At 45.6% G+C, this 17,664-nt stretch overlaps 1 pseudogene; it reads left to right on the top strand.

The window, feature by feature from the left end:
- The window catches only part of LOC135384642 (nephrin-like), a 602,775-nt pseudogene that overhangs the window by 71,098 nt on the left and 514,013 nt on the right, over positions 1-17,664 (top strand).

Consider the following 17,664-nt stretch of genomic DNA (forward strand, 5'->3'; position numbering starts at 1 on the left):
CCGGAGACGGCCATTTACAGTTAAGTACGCTCGACACAGGAAATCGATCAATGCATGACAGCGTCTACTAGCAGCTTACTAGGGGCATTGCACTGCACTGCGGCATGAACAGACGGGCAACCTAACTCTCTTCCTGCATTCCGTCTGGGCGTCCCACAAAACAAACTGGCCAGTCCTTGCACAAGCAAGCCTCAATATATTTGGGTTTCCCCCGTCGAGTGTAAACGTGGAACGAGATTTTTTAATGTTCAGAGTGATTAACGCCAGGGAAGATATCGCATTACAGGTGGCAAGTTCTCTATGTACGCCTGCATGTATCACAGTTCAGTGTGATTGACCCGGCCTACAATAATGTGCTTTCATCGAACTAAACAAAGCAAACCTGTCGAGGCAGCCCAAAACAGACGAGGACGGACAATAATAAGAGCGTTACACTAGCAACTGCAGTGAACTATGGTTTATCGCAACGACACAGGCGACGACTAGCCAAGCAAACCCTCCAGAAACGAAAACCACTTCGGCAGGGTAGATGGTTTATTACTTTGACTCACGTAAAGACAGAGATGTCAACGAACGTGGTTTCCAATCGCCGGGGAAGCCAAGGATGCTTTCACAATGCCATTGCATTCTTAAAGACACGCTGAACAGGAATTGAGGTGCGCCTTTCGAGAAAGCAACATGTCGTAGGAGGCAAATTCCATGTCTACGTTTGTGCTGGCGAAGTCGGTTGTTGAGACATAGTTAGGTTTGGCATACAGGGTGGTGCACCAACCATGATAGAAATTCATAGTAAAAAACGTAGGCCCCGGAGAGACATGCGGTCGAGGGATTTTTTTCTGCCAATAACTTTTGCCACATATTGCTAACATTTTTATTTCATTTCAATTGACGGAAAGTTAATTTCTTGAATTGAACTTCGAAATTTTCCAAGGCAACCTAACGTTTTCTTTGCGGAAACGGGTTTCCCGTGGTCATTTTACTCAGTATAGCACATAATCCCACTCGTAATGCAATGGCAATTGCCGAAATAAATTCGCCGAAAATCCGTGGAAATGAGCCCATGGCTCCGCCTCTTTTTTGACGGCTCGTAGTTTGAGAGCAAAGCTGCGAAGCAAGGAGGTTACACTGACACGCCACACGAGGGGAGAAAGGGTTACAAGCCGTCGGGTGACCTCATTTTTGATAAGATAGCTCTGATTCCGGCACTCACCGCGCGTGTTTGTTCTGTGGGTAAGGCTTGTAACCCTTTCCCTCCTCGTGTGGCGTGTCAATGTAACCTCCTTTCTTCGCAGCTTTGCTCTCAAACTACGAGCCGTCAAAAAAGAGGCAGAGCCAAGGGCTCATTTCCACGGATTTTCGGGGAATTTATTTCGGCAATTGCCATTGCATTACGAGTGGGATCGTGTGCTATACTGAGTAAAATGACCACGGGGAACCCATTTCCGCAAAGAAAACGTTAGGTTGCCTTGGGAAATTTCGGAGTTCAATTCAAGAAATCAACTTTCCGTCAATTGAAATGAAATAAAAATGTTAGCAATATGTGGCAAAAGTTATTGGCAGAAAAAAATCCCTTGACCGCATGTCTCTCCGGGGCCTACGTTTTTTACTATGAATTTCTATCATGGTTGGTGGACAACCTGTATATACCGCTTGTCACAGGTCAAGAGATAAAAAACAACAATGTTTATGCAAGGAACGAACTTGTTGTGATGTTTTACAATGCAGAACAGAGCTTTTGGTGGGTGGTTTACCGTCGGGATAATTTTTGAATGCTTGTACGGGCAATGGAAGACGACCTTTAGGCTTGAGGACTTTGCTGATATTTTTTTTTCCTCTGTGCGCGAAGCCATGAGAGTATCGTGCGTTTACAACAGGCTGCTCACACCTGGCGCGGAAAATCGGAAAAAATAGCCGAACGTCATGCTTTTCGGACCGCACAGAGCCTGCACAGAACTTGACGACAATTTGAGCGCCCTCGTTCTCAGTCTGAAGAAAGGAGGTTGCTAAACCCAGCCCACTGATGGATAGTAGAAAAAGTGACAGTTCTTGAAGTTGGGAGAGGGAAACCATGATCCCGCACCGTTAAAAAGAACCTTACCACATATCACGCTCCTAGGAAACCATCGTCCCGAAAGATATCATTATGTGTCCTGAGTTGTTGAAAATGAGAGGGGGCGCCTATCGGGATTCATTATGCATGCCTCAGATAGGGACCACTCTCTTTGAACAAATCAGGACACACAACTATATCATTCGGAATGCTGGTTGGCTAATTCTGGTTAGTTGGCTGGTTGGTTGAACGCTAGGCTTCAGCTGAGCAATAACCGGGCGGACCTTGCAATGCTTGCGTCTAAAGATCTTCGATACGAGCGGGTGCCGCCGATGATGGGATAAGAGGCGGAGGAAATATCGGCAGGTCTCACCGTAGCGAAGGACGTCAGGCGGGGTCTCCTTCGCTTCAGAAATAACTGCTCGGGTCTCTGCTGCTCTGAGATGCGAAGGCACACACGATGGCTTCGCGCCACGAGGCACACTTCGCACGAAGACTTCGCGCACACGAGGCAATGCAGCCTACACTCTTAGAAATGAACTTCACCGCATAGCACGCTCCTAGCCAACCATCATCTCGAATGATATCGTTATCTGTCCTGATTTGTTGCAAACGGGAGGCGTACGCCTTTTTGTGACACTTATGCTGTTCATAATTGTCACAAAAAGGCGTACGCCATCCGTTTTCAACAAATCAGGGCATGCAGGTAACGATATCATTCGAGATGACGGTTTGCTAGGAGCGTGCTATGCGGTGAAGCTCATTTCTAAGAGTGTATGGACTGAAGATGTCAGGAGGCCATTAAGCACCGGCAAACGATACGCGAAGGACCCTCGAACTAAATCCCTGTGGACGGCGAACAGAGAGCTCGTGTATCTGCCCCATCCCATGACTGCCAAGCGAAGGATCACTGCAATTCAACGGTGGATCTTGATCTCCAAGCTTGCAATATGCTTCCGGCAAGAGAGCCCAGCATCACCAGTAAAACAGAGGAGCCTATGGTAAGGTACGTACTTCAATGATATGCCAGCAACTGAAAGCTGGAAGGGCCGCATGTTCCGCCTCTTAAAAGGAGTATTACTGTCTTTTCCGCCGAGATGTCCAAGCCCGCCAGTGACAGGTACTGCTGGATAGCGTCGAGAGCGAGTTGGAGGCGTCGCTGGACGGCAGCACGGGATTTGTCGCTGGTCCAGAGACAAATGTCATCAGCATAGATGGATATAGCCACTTTCCTGCCATAACAATGTTAAATAAGATGGGTCTCAGAACGCTCCCCTGGGGCACCCCATGGGCTAACGTGACAAGGTCTGTATCTCCCTGGTTTGAGCGGACGAACAGTTCCTGTTCATGGAGAAAATCAGTAAGCCATGCGAGTGCTCTGGAAGGCAGGGCGGCATCAGCAAGACCATGGAGGACAGAAGGGTGGCTGACACTTGGCCAATTTTCGAAATCAGTTCGTAAAAATTGGCATGAAGTGAAGCTAAGTGACATTCACTCCAGGAGGCGGCAAAAACCTAGTAAGAACAAGTACCGTTGACCGCATGATTCTAGGTGGCGCAGTTATTATTATTATTATTATTATTATTCAGTGACATGTTTTCTGGGACGCCTTGTGCAGCTTCTCGGACGAACGACTCTCAGAAACGAAATACATTAGAGTTAGTCCGAGGCAAGTCTATATAAGGGCGCAGCGCGCGTAAATAACAAAATGATTAGGAGTGGAAAAAACGTGATTGGTTATTGTTTTATTATTTGTTTACGCTGAAGATAGATTGCACGAATAATGAACAAACAAACAAAAGATATTGTAGTTGCATAATATTGAAATAAGCAGCGAGTGCCTCGTAACATTTAAGCGCGCACACATACGTCATTTTTCCACATCAATACCAAGTAATTCATGGTCGCTTCAAAAGTTGGCGCTCATAAGAGAAACCACGACGAAGGATTTTTTGCATTATACCTAGACGATTCATAATTGATTCTGAATCATTAGGCAAAGAGCTATTCAATGTTTCATATCACGGACCTGCAGCCCGAACTCTGTTGTAAGGATTCGAGACTCTGCAATAATTAGTGTTGCTTTAAAAAATAAACCAGCCTCGGTGGCTCAGTCGGTAACGTGTTCGCCTTCTGATCTCGGGATCGTGGGTTCCAACCCGGCTGAGGACGCCAGCAACTTGGTGACAGGGTACAAGCTGCTTAGACGCGCCGTCTTCCGCGAGGGACGTTAAATACGGGTGTGGTGAGCTTTCATCGCACGTTAAAGAACCCTCAGGTGTGCAAAAGCAATCCACAGACCGACCGCTGTGGCGTCGCTTATGATCTCAGTTGTCTCGCGACGTAAACCCCCAATTATAGTTATATTATATATATAATGATTCATCACGTAATATCAGAAATATTTTGAGACGCACGGAATTGTCCTTTGCACACTTTGCCGCGATTGTTTGGTTTGGCACATGTGTAATTAACGAACATTTTGATAACCGGGGAAAATACTCGCTGCAGATTAGGCGAAGTGTTTCCATTTGTTCTTTTTATTTGCACTATATAGACGTATATACGTTTTGCACATCGAAAATTTGCATATCCGCGTTCGATTTTCCTCTCTCTGTCACTGTCATTGGGGCATAAGATGTGTCAGAATTTCCCTCATCCTCTTGTTATCTCTCTCTGAGGGAATGTCTTACATGGCTAGTACTTCTTTCATCAGTATGGACAAACAAGCTAGTACTCGAACATTTCCTCAAGCTAGTTCTCGGATGGTTAGAAGGAATTCCATTTACAACGAGCGCAAACCCAATGCGCATGAAAGAAAATTGAGTGGAATCAGATCACATGCAAAGTGCATGTTTCGTATTCGTTTCGTTTGCTTCCATTCTCCTTACATTCTGAAGTTGCAGAGGTTTGCATTGCAAATGAGGTCTGCACGGAACACACACCGGTGCGTCTGCAGGCGCGAAGGCAACTCTGTATTGACGCAAGTCGTGAGTCGCGATTTCATTCCTTCGATTCGTTTTCCACCATTTTCGTCAATGTATGCTCCTATCACGGTAAGACTATTTTTGTCTGCACAAAGCGGTCTTCGTAGCATTCAGAGAGCCGGAAAAATTCAAACATGCTGGAGTGATGAGATGAATAATGAATTATCCGTGCTTCAGAAGAGATCAAAATACCTGGTTGGCCCCCGTTGGTATATATCAGAAGAGAGCCACGCAGATCCGAATGTCCTGACCCCTGCCACTCGTTCTCACTCATCTGTTTGAACTGATCTTAGGCAGTCCATGTGGGGTACTATTTCCAGACCTGCCCGGCCCACTTGCAAAAATCCTGGATCCGCTCCTGATGGAGTCAATTAGAGCCGATAAGCAGAGTAGCGTTGAGGGGTCGAGTAGCGCTGCCACAACCTTTTAGTAGCTATATACTCTTATTTGTATTGTATTGGGTAGAATGAAAATAGTTGCCAGTCTAAGTTATATGGACAGCTTTCAACTGTTGCGGGAATAAGGTCAAGCCCGCAAGGAGGTGGGAGGCACAGAGTTAATGTTGCGTTTCGCAGGAAATCCCTTTGTGGCGACAGGCCTGTGACTTGATCCGGTAATATAAGCAAGCCAAATGAAAACACAAATATCTGTCTCTAAACCTTATAGAAATAATCCTCAACAGATGATTGGTTTCAAGGAGTCCATGAGCGCGACCAGAGACAAACGCACACAAGCCCAACGTAGTTTGGCCATCGTTTCGATATTTTTATTCTCCACTAACTAGCCTAGCGCACAAACATACATGGAGATACAGAAACATAGACAAATGTGGCTATAAATACAAATAGGCGTAGACACAACCAACGTCAGGGAAATCTGGCACAATGTTCTTTTGGCGGAGGAATTCCCATACTGCCTGCCGAGCGGTCCGTTGCTGTTAGCGGGTCAATCCACAGGCTGACGGGGCTATGTTGGCTCATGAAATAAAGGTACTTCCGCAGAACCTGGGTTTGAATTATGCGATCATGGTGCCTAAGCGGACACTTTAGCATTGTCCCTATAGCTGTTTGCATGGTACGATATTTCATCTGTGCCTCCCACGAATTAACCTTTCGCCGTTAGGGTCTTACACGAGTGGCCGAGCTTCATGCCCTTTTCTAGCGCTTTACTTTCGCCATGGTAACTGTGCATGCGTGCACACTGCAGCCAGCATAAATGTGATATTGCGACAAAGACAAATGTCTGTCGGTCTGCCTTCCTTTCTTCCTTTCTCCACCTCTTCGTTATTTTACGCTCACACTTGAGACCCTATAGCGAGTATAATTTGATATGCAAAAAAAGTTCATTACGAAAGCCATTTTGAGTACGCGAGGGCAAAACGTACTCGTAAAGAAGCCCAACTGCCTCGTTGGAGAAAAGTTCTCTAATCTGGCGGTACAGAGCCTCATCCATCCCCAGTCTGAGCTTCCCGTAGTAATGGTTGTGGATCTTGCGTGAAGGCATTACTGCTGCTGCCATTACCACGGATGAAGCCAATTGCGTAATTTAACGACTGCCTCATAAATAACCCGTCGACGGGAGAACACCAAGAGGGACCCAGGAAAATACGGTCCAAAACCAGGAACCAGGAGAAACGAATGTCCTCCTCTGTCTCGCCTCTCTGTATTTATACAAAGAAGGTTAAAAGCTTTGCGCTCACCTGATGACACGTAATATTAAGTCTATGGCGAACTAGTTTTCTCTGAAACCGGTGCTGCGGGGACTTTGCAAGATTGGATTGCAATGAACAAAAAAGAAAGGATTCTTGCCGTGGCTACCGGTGCAGCTAATTATACTGATTGAGACGGACGGTTTGTTCACTTCGAGAACAACAACAACAACAATTATATTCTGACGATGAAGTTGGGAGGTTTATCACTCTAGGAGTGGAACGCTACCCCATAGCTAGGGGGTCTAATATGAGTGACGACAATGATGAGTGATGATGAGCGATGACGGTGATGATCGGAGCGGCGATGGCGATTCTGATCGTGATGGTGGGAATGTCCGAGAGCGCTGTCGGGGTCATTTCGACAACGTTTTTGCAAAGATTCAACAACCACAATACTGTATTTTGACGATAGCATACCCCATCGCTCGCGGCAATATAATGAAACTATAATGATGAGCTTCGCAGTGGGGACCTACGTCTTATGGCGTCCAGGAAGGTAAGCAGCAGTTCTAAGGCATGGCGTTCGTGGCTGGATTTGGCCATTAGTGTGGGGTCGAGAGTTGAGACCGCAAGTGCAGTCCTGAAAAGTTGCTACTGCTTTTAATGGATAAGGGCGTGTACGTAATGCGATTACAGCCATGCCAGTGACTGTTTATGGTGGAAGTGATTCCAACTGTTTCTGCAAAATTAGTTGTTGGGTCATTCGAACCTAAAGCTATCCGGAATTATATCTCTTCTATACGAAATAAATGAGTCGTTTCTTCTGCAAGCTACCAAGTGGTCGTCACTGATTCGTTCCCTGCTAAGTTCGGGCGCCCCTGACGATCTGCGACTTGCATATGTGTTCCAGATTTTCACAAGTAAATGAAAGGATGTCACCATAAGGGGTACACTTGTCGCAAGGGGAACACAACTGATCTGAGGAATGTCAGTCCCTCTCAGGGGCGATGGCACGGGTATCATTAGAAGGACGGCCCGGAGGTGCCGATTAAGTTTGAGATTAGAGCTGTATTCCACCGTAAGTTACATGTAGATGAGAAATTCAAGGTTTCATCCAGCTGAGCGTCATAGTTTTTTAGATAAACGAGAAAAAACGAATGGCGCATTCACCCCCTCCAGTTCAGGTTTCACAGTGACGTAAGCATGAACGTAACTAGGCTGCGGGATCCACATAAAAGACCGGGATAAAGGCTGATCGTGGACTGTTTCGCGACATCGTAAAACGCAATTTGCAAGTGTTATATAACAATCTTTGACTCGACAGTACAGGCAGGACGTCACTGCAGCGAAGACTAGAGAATTCTAAATAATTGGCTGCGAATTTAATTCGAATGTACCACAAAGCAGTAGACAAGGAATCTTGCGTTGGCGGCGCAGTTTAAAAGTCTGCTAATTCTAAACGCAGCACAACAAGTTATAGATGTCACAGAACACTTTTAATCAGGGAAGGATAACGGACGTATTTTGGTTACCGTTTCCATTTTCGTTACTGCTATATTTTCGTTTCCGCTATCCGTTTCTGATACCGGCATTTCAATTCGTTCCGTTTCCGTTACTGTTTCCGGTAATGGAACGGTTGTTACAGAGCTGCGGGAGGACAGCCCGTCCGGCTCTATCAGCACCCTACTTTGCCCAAGTGCTGCTTCGGTGTCACGCGTACACACTATACAAATAATTTTACGTCGTTGGGATGCGCACATGTTGCAAGATAAAAAATGTATATATATATGTAGGAACGTGTTTTCAGTCTTCAGTCACTCGGAGCCCAGCACTCAAGACGAGCGTAACTTTCATCCAATGTCGCATTCATAAGCGGACGCTCTCAATAGTAAATAATACTGCCATGACCACAGTGAAAAGAAAAAAAAGTACAAGATAAGTAACTAAAAATCATAGGCTGGCATCCTCGTGCTATGGTGGAGTATAGTCATGTGTTGATGTCATGGAGTTATGAGGACTGGGGCGTGGTAAGTGAGGGATGCACCCTCGAGATCCAATAGGCCATTTTCAAAAGTTCCATGGAACAGCGCGCGCCCTGGGAGGGCATGCCGGGAAATGTTGCGCAAAACGACAGCGACGGTGCATACACCAGTACGACGACGACGATCGGAGACGATAGCAAATCGCTGTCGTTTGTACAGCATTTCCCCGCACGCCCTGCCAGTGCGCGCTCTGCTCCCTGGAACTTTTTCAAATGGCCTAATAGGCCATTTAGAGCATTGCAGGGAATGAAGTCATCAAAATAAAAAAAGCAAAAAATGAACAGTCACTCAAATGTCATCGCACAACAGGAATAGCCATTACCCGGATTCAATACCGGACGATAAATTCGTTTCCGTTCCTGTTTCCGGTAATGGAGGACCGTGGTATGCGTTTCCGTTATCGTTACCATCTCCAATTTCGGTAATATACCGTTTCTGTTTCCGTTACCGTTACCCTTCACTGCTTTTAATTTGCTAACAATTTGTCCCCGAAACCGTTTGCTGCTGCTGATGGTTACGTAGCCGACGCGTAGTCGACTTTTTGAACGCGATAGCATTATTGCGCCACCCCCTTGCATGAAGTCCTGTGGTCTGCGCCGAAAACTCATCTCGGAAGATGGACGGCACCACAGGAACCGTGGGCGCAGGGACGTTTATGGCAGGGTGTTCCACGCGACCCCCCCCCCCCCCCCCCTTGTTATAGCACCCCTAGCAGCACGCCAATAGTCCCAAAGGTCCCAGATTAGGCCAATATTGCCTGCTTATAGCCAACATAAGCTGGTAAGTGGCAATCTTGGACCGATATTTGCATGCTGAAGCCATTATTGGCTGATCATTGGCAAAGCTGATCCAATATTGGACCAATCCTTCCAATGACCAACCAATATTGTTCAAAGATTCAGTACTGCTGGGACTGCGCGTGTTTACTAGGTGTTTACCCAGTGATTGACCGCCGTACTTGATGAACAACGCAAGGTACTGTGGCCCACAGTTTTCACTTTTTGTTTTCTGTGGGCTGTGACTGCAACTGGGACAAAAATTTGACGTAAGAGTACTGCTACGTCTACTGCTTTACAGTATCCTTAAATATGCATGATGGTAACTTTGAGAATCGTAACAAGTCACGTGTCAGTGTCTGTTCAACTTTGGTTTGGGCGCGGTGTGCCGCGCGATACTCGACCGTCTGCAAAAGTTCCACTGCGTGCATTTCCTTTCCTTTTCTTCCTCGAGTCCATACCCCAGGTCTCATGTTTAGTAGCAGGAGATGTAAAACTTACGTTTGTTACATATAAATAAACTCGTCTGATGCTGTTTTGTCAGAGAGTATATTCTTTACTTAGCCATATATACTTCGTCTTTCTTCAGTGTTGCTTTTGACGTGTCTCATTTTCCGGTACGTGTTGCATACGCACGTATTTTAGACCATATCTTGAGCTGCAAATTGTGGCCAATTCCTACAGTTCATAGCTGCATGAAAATCGTTGCACGACTTAGAAGATGTTTGCGTGCTGTGCGCAGACCCCGCAGCTGTTGTCCTCATCCGCTGTTGTGGTACTCCTCTACAGTTGGTACAAAGAAGAAAAATATGAAGATATAGGTCTGGGCCTGTGCATATGGGTCTATAGTTAATATCTGCATGCGGTTCGGCAAGAAGAGCACTGTCGCGGATGGCGATCTACACTACGTTACACTGTCTTTCCTCTCCGAGCTACATATGCGACCTAACTGAGAGCCGTGCCTTCCCTGGCCAATTGCTCCTATCCACTTGTTGTCCCGGCAACATCTCCACGTATTACGCGGCCTTATTATGATCCTTTGTTTTGTTTTTTTGACTAATTGTTTAGAGCTCAGCGTTCTCCTCATGGCGAACTCGTTTTTCTCCCATGAGCTCCCCCAACTGCTTCAAAGGAAGTACCCTTCACGCTGACGCGAACGAGAGTCTGTTCGGTGACAAGCTTTAGCGCCTCTGCACGCCGTGATACATGGAAACAGCTTAGAAGTAGGGCAATTTTCTTGCATGAATTATGCAGCGCCGCTGAGGGAGGGGAGGCAGCCTAAGAATAAAGATGGTTTTGGGCAAACAGCGTCGCTGGAAGACAGGCGAGCACTTAACAAAAGGGAAGCCTATCGTGCCTGAGAGCGATTACGCCACGTTGCGAGGCTGTTTTGCTGGGGTGAACTCTCGGCCCTGGTTATAAAACCATCGATAGTCCAGGCTTGTATCGGTTGCACTAGAAATACAACAGGGTGTGGGGATCGGAGCAAGACTGATGAAGGGTAGTCGCCGGGGTGGAAGGAGGGGTTTAATTAAGGGTAATAGGAGGTGACACCTTGTTTAGCCTTGTGTGTGTGGTAGGTACGTGCAAGTGGCTTGATAAAGCTCCTCCAGAGAAAAATCGTTGTTTTAATTGCTTCGGAGTAAGTAGCATGCAGCGCTTTACTGGCGTTACTCCTGGGGTGTCATATAGGTAGCGCAACTATAGCTGCAACTTTTATGCAGCAGTGGTTGAGCTCTGCTTAGGCACAGGCAGTTGCACCAGCGGCGTTCTTTTTGCACAGTTCACATCTCGGCTCGTCGTATAGTGAAGACCATGCTTATAAGATGTCATTGTCATCATCCACAAAAGTGCGCTAGAAAGGAACAGCTATTTCACGTTCACTCATCGCAATTGCTGCTTTGCGTACTGATACTGTGTTGATGGAAAAACTGAGAAAGACCTCTTCTCCCAACGCGATTCTCCCGTCTCAAAACGCATCGACAAATATTGTGACTCTTCAAATATTTATGATTTCCCAAATATTGAGCTCTTGTTGCCCTGGCGACTTCCGTTTATAGTGTTGCCCAATAGCTTTCCTTACCGATGTTTATCAATTGCCGGATCTTTTCAGTTGTCTAGGTGAACTGATAATAACATTGACAGTTTGCAATAAAGTGATATAAAAATACATTGCGTACAATACTACAATACAGCACTAAGCATATTAACAAAACAGCTGCTGTGGGAATCGCCGTGCCTCCCGCGTCCTCGCACTCACGAAGGCAGTTCAGCGGAAGTTTCGCGTAGGAATTGTTACAAGACGCACAACTGCAGTAGCTCGATATCTCCTGGGAAACAGCCAAGTGATTTACAGGTTGCGCCTGATAGTTGCGGGTAGAATCGCTCGTGTGGCTATCCCTCCTGCAACTTCTGTACCCCACCTGCACCGCCGTAGCTTCACTGTTTGCACAACACAACCTGCATTTGCGTGCCGTCTAAGGTTGGACCGTGTGAATGGACACTATGTGACAATCAGCACACAAACGGACAGAGACGACGATACGAGCACTTGCTCACTATTAACTTATTCAACGACATATGCCACTTTTTATTTTCTTATTCATGAAAACTAAACGTTGGAAGGGCTACTCAATCAAATATTGGTTGCTTCACCGCAAGATGGGGGCACCATAAAAATTGGGGACGACGAAAAATTGCTTAGCGCATAACAACAACAACTACATGAATGATTATGGGATGAGGTGATTCACCGCAACAATTGCGGTACCATACCTCAGTGCCTGTGGGTCAGTACATGAGTGGGATGACGATGAAAAAGATGAGGCATACACATTCGCACACACACACACACATGACAGACGCAAATGAGATATCACACGTGGGTGCGTCGTAAATGATGGGATAGTAGTTCATCTGGTCGGCTACCGGAGATGAAATGCTGTGGAGAACACATCTCCGCATTCATGGCAACAGCTCTGAGGTCACAGGAGTTCAAGCAGGTTAGAAGACGTCAGGAACACATGGAATGAGTGAAGGCATTGACGGCGCATAACAAAACTAGCGCACGTCCTAGTAAAAGCTGTATTACTTCATATATTACTGTATATACTGCATATATGTATATACGAGGGGTGTTCAAGTCAAACCGGGACTTTCTGTCTCCTGAGTGTACAAATGGCTCGCGCCACTTCTTTTTCGTCATTTTCACACGCGACAGGCCTCTGCGTTCACCACGTGGTGGTCCAAAGTTTGTGCAAAACAGAAGACACGTGCTGGACAAGATGGCCGACAACGAGGTGAGCCCGCACATCGAACAGCGAATCGTCATGAAGTTTCTCGTGAATGAAGGCGTAAAGTCATGTGAAATTCACAGAAGACTTCAGGCTCAGTATGGCCACGATACACTTAGCCGCAGCAAAGCGTTTGAGTGGCATAGCATTTCACTCCTGAGTCTAAACGCGCATCAAAACAGTGGAAGCATCCGGGCTTGCCAGCTCAAAGATGTTCCGAAGCACCACGTCTGCGGGTAAGGTGATGGCCACGGTTTTCTGGGACAAGGCTGACGTTGTTCATGTTGATTTTCTGCCCAGTGGTACCACCATCCATAGTGCATATTACTGCCAGGTTATCAGGGGTGTGCATACGGCGCTGAAGTAAAAGCGGCCGGGCCTCATCACCAAAGGAGTCCTCCTCCTACAGGACAATGCACGCCCGCATACCGCGCATCTCACGACACGCACCTTACAGAAACTTGGCTGGGAGTTGCAGCCACATCCCCCTTACACTTCAGACCTCGCCCCCAGCGATTTCCATCTCTTTCGGCCACTGAAGGCGTTCCTTGGGGGCCGCCGCTTCAGCTGCGACGACGAGGTCAAGAATGCGGTCCGATCATGACTGCTGCGCGCCTGCAGAGAGTCGAACCGAAACGTTTAACGGTCCGGTTCGGGTTTAGGTTCGGCGATAAGGGTTCGGATCCGGTTCATGTCCAGAAGGCAATTATAATGGTTCAAACCGGTTCTTTCCAAACGGTTCCGCTCCCGAACCGGTTCAGGAACGACGGGTGCGAATGAAGCACAACAGGCAGGTTAAAAGAAGGAAGCTTCCGTGTGTGTGTGTTACAGTGTTTGAAGTGGGTAGGAAGGCGTCAGTGGTCGTTCAGGATTTTGAAAGAGTTTGTGCGACATGAAAGACAAGATTAGTAGCGGTGACAAGAAGAGCATACCCATGAATTGGTTTGGAAGGAATTGGTTTTGGAATGGAAGGGTTTGGGTTGACATTCCCCGCACATAGCTCAGGTCGCTGGGTTGTTAGCGGAATCTCACCAGGAATATCTGTCAACCAAGCCTGCTACCTTGGCCTAAGTCATTTAAGTAATTGAAATTATTCGTTACCAGTCAGGATCGCGAATACACGTTAATCAAATAACGACGCTTCATGGTATGTAGTTGGATTGGAATGGTGCGACCGTGAGCTCGGGGACTTTATGTGTAAAGGGCACGTTATTGTGTCAGCACTGACCGCCGCCGTGCTCGGCGTTAGCGACAAAGCAAGTGCAAAGAGAGAGTTCGACTCATTTTAGACCCACTAGCGAGTTTTAGATACTGTGTGTCAGTATGGTCGTTTTTGCTTCTTTTATTTTAAATCCACAAAGAAAGCCAACTTGGCATGTCCTTTTCATTCTGACCAGCATGAGTGTCGCCGGTGCTTTACTTTCTAGTACCCTAGACACGCGGCAAACTTAATGCTTTAAACGGAACGACAGTAACTTCACCTCCCTTCACCTCCCAGGTTTTTGTTGCGAACGGACTGATCTTGAAATGCAGCGCCTGTGTATGGCTGACTCTGACTAGTATATTATTATAATATGTAATTTAATGACTACTACACAAAACTGTCCCTAATGTCCTGTTGACCTTTAATTCTTATATATATTTATGTGTATGTCTTAGACGTTAGTAGTCCTGGCAGTTTTCAGTTACTATCTGTTGCTATTTCGTGACTCAAGAGGATCCAAATCATTGTTGCAGGGCACGACTTTTTCGGCAAGAAAGACGATGTCTACGAAGCTAATAAATGAAGAAAAAATACGAAAAATAGTTTTTGTGTTCATGCACAACATCCAAAGTTTCGCACTTAATTTGGTGTGAACCGTTATTTGAACGGGAAACCGGTATTTTTTTACCGGTTTAGTTTCGGTTCAGCTCCAAGATGGCATCGACTCTTTCGGTTGGGTTCAGTTCCGGTTCGGCCAAAAATAACGGTTAATAACGGTTTCCGGTTCGGGTTCGGTTCGACTCTCTGCGCGCCGGTAAGGATTTCTACGCTGCTGGCATACAAGCCCTCGTGAAACATTGGGACAGTGCATTAGTGCAGCTGCGGATTACGTTCAGAAATAAAATAAAACTAATTTCTCGCCTGTAAGTTCATTTCACATTTCACTATCGCCTCTCGCGTCCTGGAAAAAGATTAAAAGGAAACAGAAAATGCAACCCAAGATACGGCCAGTTCCGATAGAGTCATCCGATACATTTGTTTTTGTTTTGTTTCCGCAAGTTAAAGCTCATCTTCGACGCATGAGGCGGCACTGGGCTCCTTCCCCCTCTGCCCTTGGGGATGAAGGAAATACGCGTCTTCTAAGAAGCGCAATGAACAAAATAAAGAAAAAAATGGCGTTCCTTCACGAATTTTTTGCGGGCGATCTATCGAACGGATTTTTGTTCTGAAAACGGCTACGATATCAAGTCACCGAAAGGAACAGATGTTCTCATTGGGACAACTTTGTAGCTTTTATAATTAAAAAGTTAATTAATGAAAGTTAATTAAGACATTGCCTTTGGGCTTTGCTAATGCCCTGCTAGGGAGTGCCCTTCAGCATATGCTATATTGCAATTGATTTCATCTTGGAAAAAGTGTTATATATATTTAAAAAAAATCTGTGCGTGAGCGCCCTGTATATACATACATATATATATATATATGTATATTGTATTATATATATATATATATATATATATATATATAAGTACAGAAAAGGTAAAGAAGAGATTCAGAAGCCTTGAGGGAGAGTTTAAAAAATTTATTACAACTAATTACGGGAGAGAACTAAGGTTTATTTACATGTTACAGGGGTCGACGTTTCGGCGACAGCGTCGCCTTCCACAGGACCGCCGTCCTGTGGAAGGCGACGCTGTCGCCGAAATGTCGACCCCTGTAACATGTAAATAAACCTTAGTTCTCTCCCGTAATTAGTTGTAATAAATTTTTTAAACTCTCCCTCAAGGCTTCTGAATCCCTTCTTTACCTCTTCTGTACTTATATACTTACGTGTCCATCCGTACCCCCTGAATCATCAGCATATATATATATATATATATATATATATATATATATATTTAGCTCTTTTAGCACATTTAGCTCTTTTGTCCCGAAGAAGGCGGAGCTTCCGCCGTAACGTAGACATCCTCCCTAACTTTTATAATTTGTAAGTTTTAATAAACCCCCTTCTTTGTTACTTCCCCTACTTTCGTCTTCTGTCTCCCAAAACTGATGAAAAATGAAAAAAAAAAGAGCTCCGGCTATTTTTTTTTTTTTTTTTCATTTTATACTTCACTGGCTTTGCACTGGGCTTTCAGTGGGTGAGTTTTCTCACCCTGACGGGAGGAATCACGTGTTACGTGACCTTCTGACGCCATCCACTCAAACGTTGCCTGCCTGCGTACTGCTGACGATGGCCCAACAAGGCCGAAACAGCTGTCCAGTACTGGCATGGCGACGTTTGAGTTACAAACATATGCTATACGTGCAGCCAAAGAGCTCCGGCTACTTTTTTTTCATTATTTATATATATATATATATATATATATATGTGTGTGTGTGTGTTACTCCATTACTTTTCCTTTTTTTTCTTTTGGAATAGCAAGCCAGCTCTTTGTCTGGCTAACATTTCTTTTCTTGCTTTCTTTTCTTAATAAACATTCCCCCCCCCCTCCCCGAAGTGAGTATAACTGGCGGATAGGCAAAATTTTCAGTTCCTGAGAGATTTCTTGAGATAGTATGGTAGTATTCGTCATGAAACGTACTCCTTCTTCCTCTCTTTTTTTCTTTTTTTGGTGCATCCGTCTTAGCGTAGTTGGTGGAATTTGTGTTCCCTAACTAGAAATTATCCGAAACATTTGCCGAACCCAACTCCAACACCCAGTTGCAACACGTTTCTAGAAATGGGAGACATTTAAAGAGTTTGCATTTTTCCTCAGGTCTATTGAAAACAATATTTGTTGTTGGTTTATATTCGCCCAATGTTTATTAAATATATTCTGAACAGCAAATAGGAAATCTTAGATAAGTTAACCTGTAACTCATTGCGAAGGAGACTGCATTTAAGCAAACGTATAGTAACGTTTCTATACAGCGAGAAATAGAGAAAACAAACCCATAGAGAAAACAAATGGCAAAATCTTAGTGATTACTCGACATTCTGATGGAGAATTACATTGTAGGCAAACCCAATACAGTGGTGACCGAGTGGTATTTCTCCATCAGCATTTATTTGATTTCCCAGCCGTTGATCCCGCACTCCGATTACACCTACCCACCAATGTTAGAATGATATTGACAGAGAGCCAGGGGAGTGCCAATAAAAATGGCACTATACGCATACCTATACATCCTCATGTAGCTTCTCGGTTTCCATCTGCTATCAACACAATGAGACAAAAGACGTAAACAAATCGTATTACCCCCTACAGATATTGACTTCTCTCAATGCACGTAATCTATTGAGGCAACGTAGACGCGCCACTCGGCCGGGTTAATAATGTCAGGGCCAGGCGCATGAAGTTGACGCTCCAAGTGGTGCATTCACTGAGCAGCCGAGCGGTCTGTTTGCTGTGCACTCCAAGAAACCGACTTCAACTGAATGCTCATGATTCGGACGTTCGTGCGGTGGCCCGTTGAGTCGCCCGTTGGGCTTCTATTGCTCGGCAAAATGACGTTAGTTCCGGCTTTGCTCGACGAGCGCCATTCGCTTGCGGTGCTTGTGGTGCGAGTTCAATTCTGGCTGTCTGATACAGCCATGGAGTTTGGTGGGTAACCACGTCCGCTGGGAAATTTTGAACGGTTGAGCAGTTCGTGTGTTTGCAGCCCGCTTGTGTATGCA

This window comes from Ornithodoros turicata, chromosome 2 (assembly GCF_037126465.1).
Source record: "Ornithodoros turicata isolate Travis chromosome 2, ASM3712646v1, whole genome shotgun sequence".
NCBI classification, from domain to species: domain Eukaryota; kingdom Metazoa; phylum Arthropoda; class Arachnida; order Ixodida; family Argasidae; genus Ornithodoros; species Ornithodoros turicata.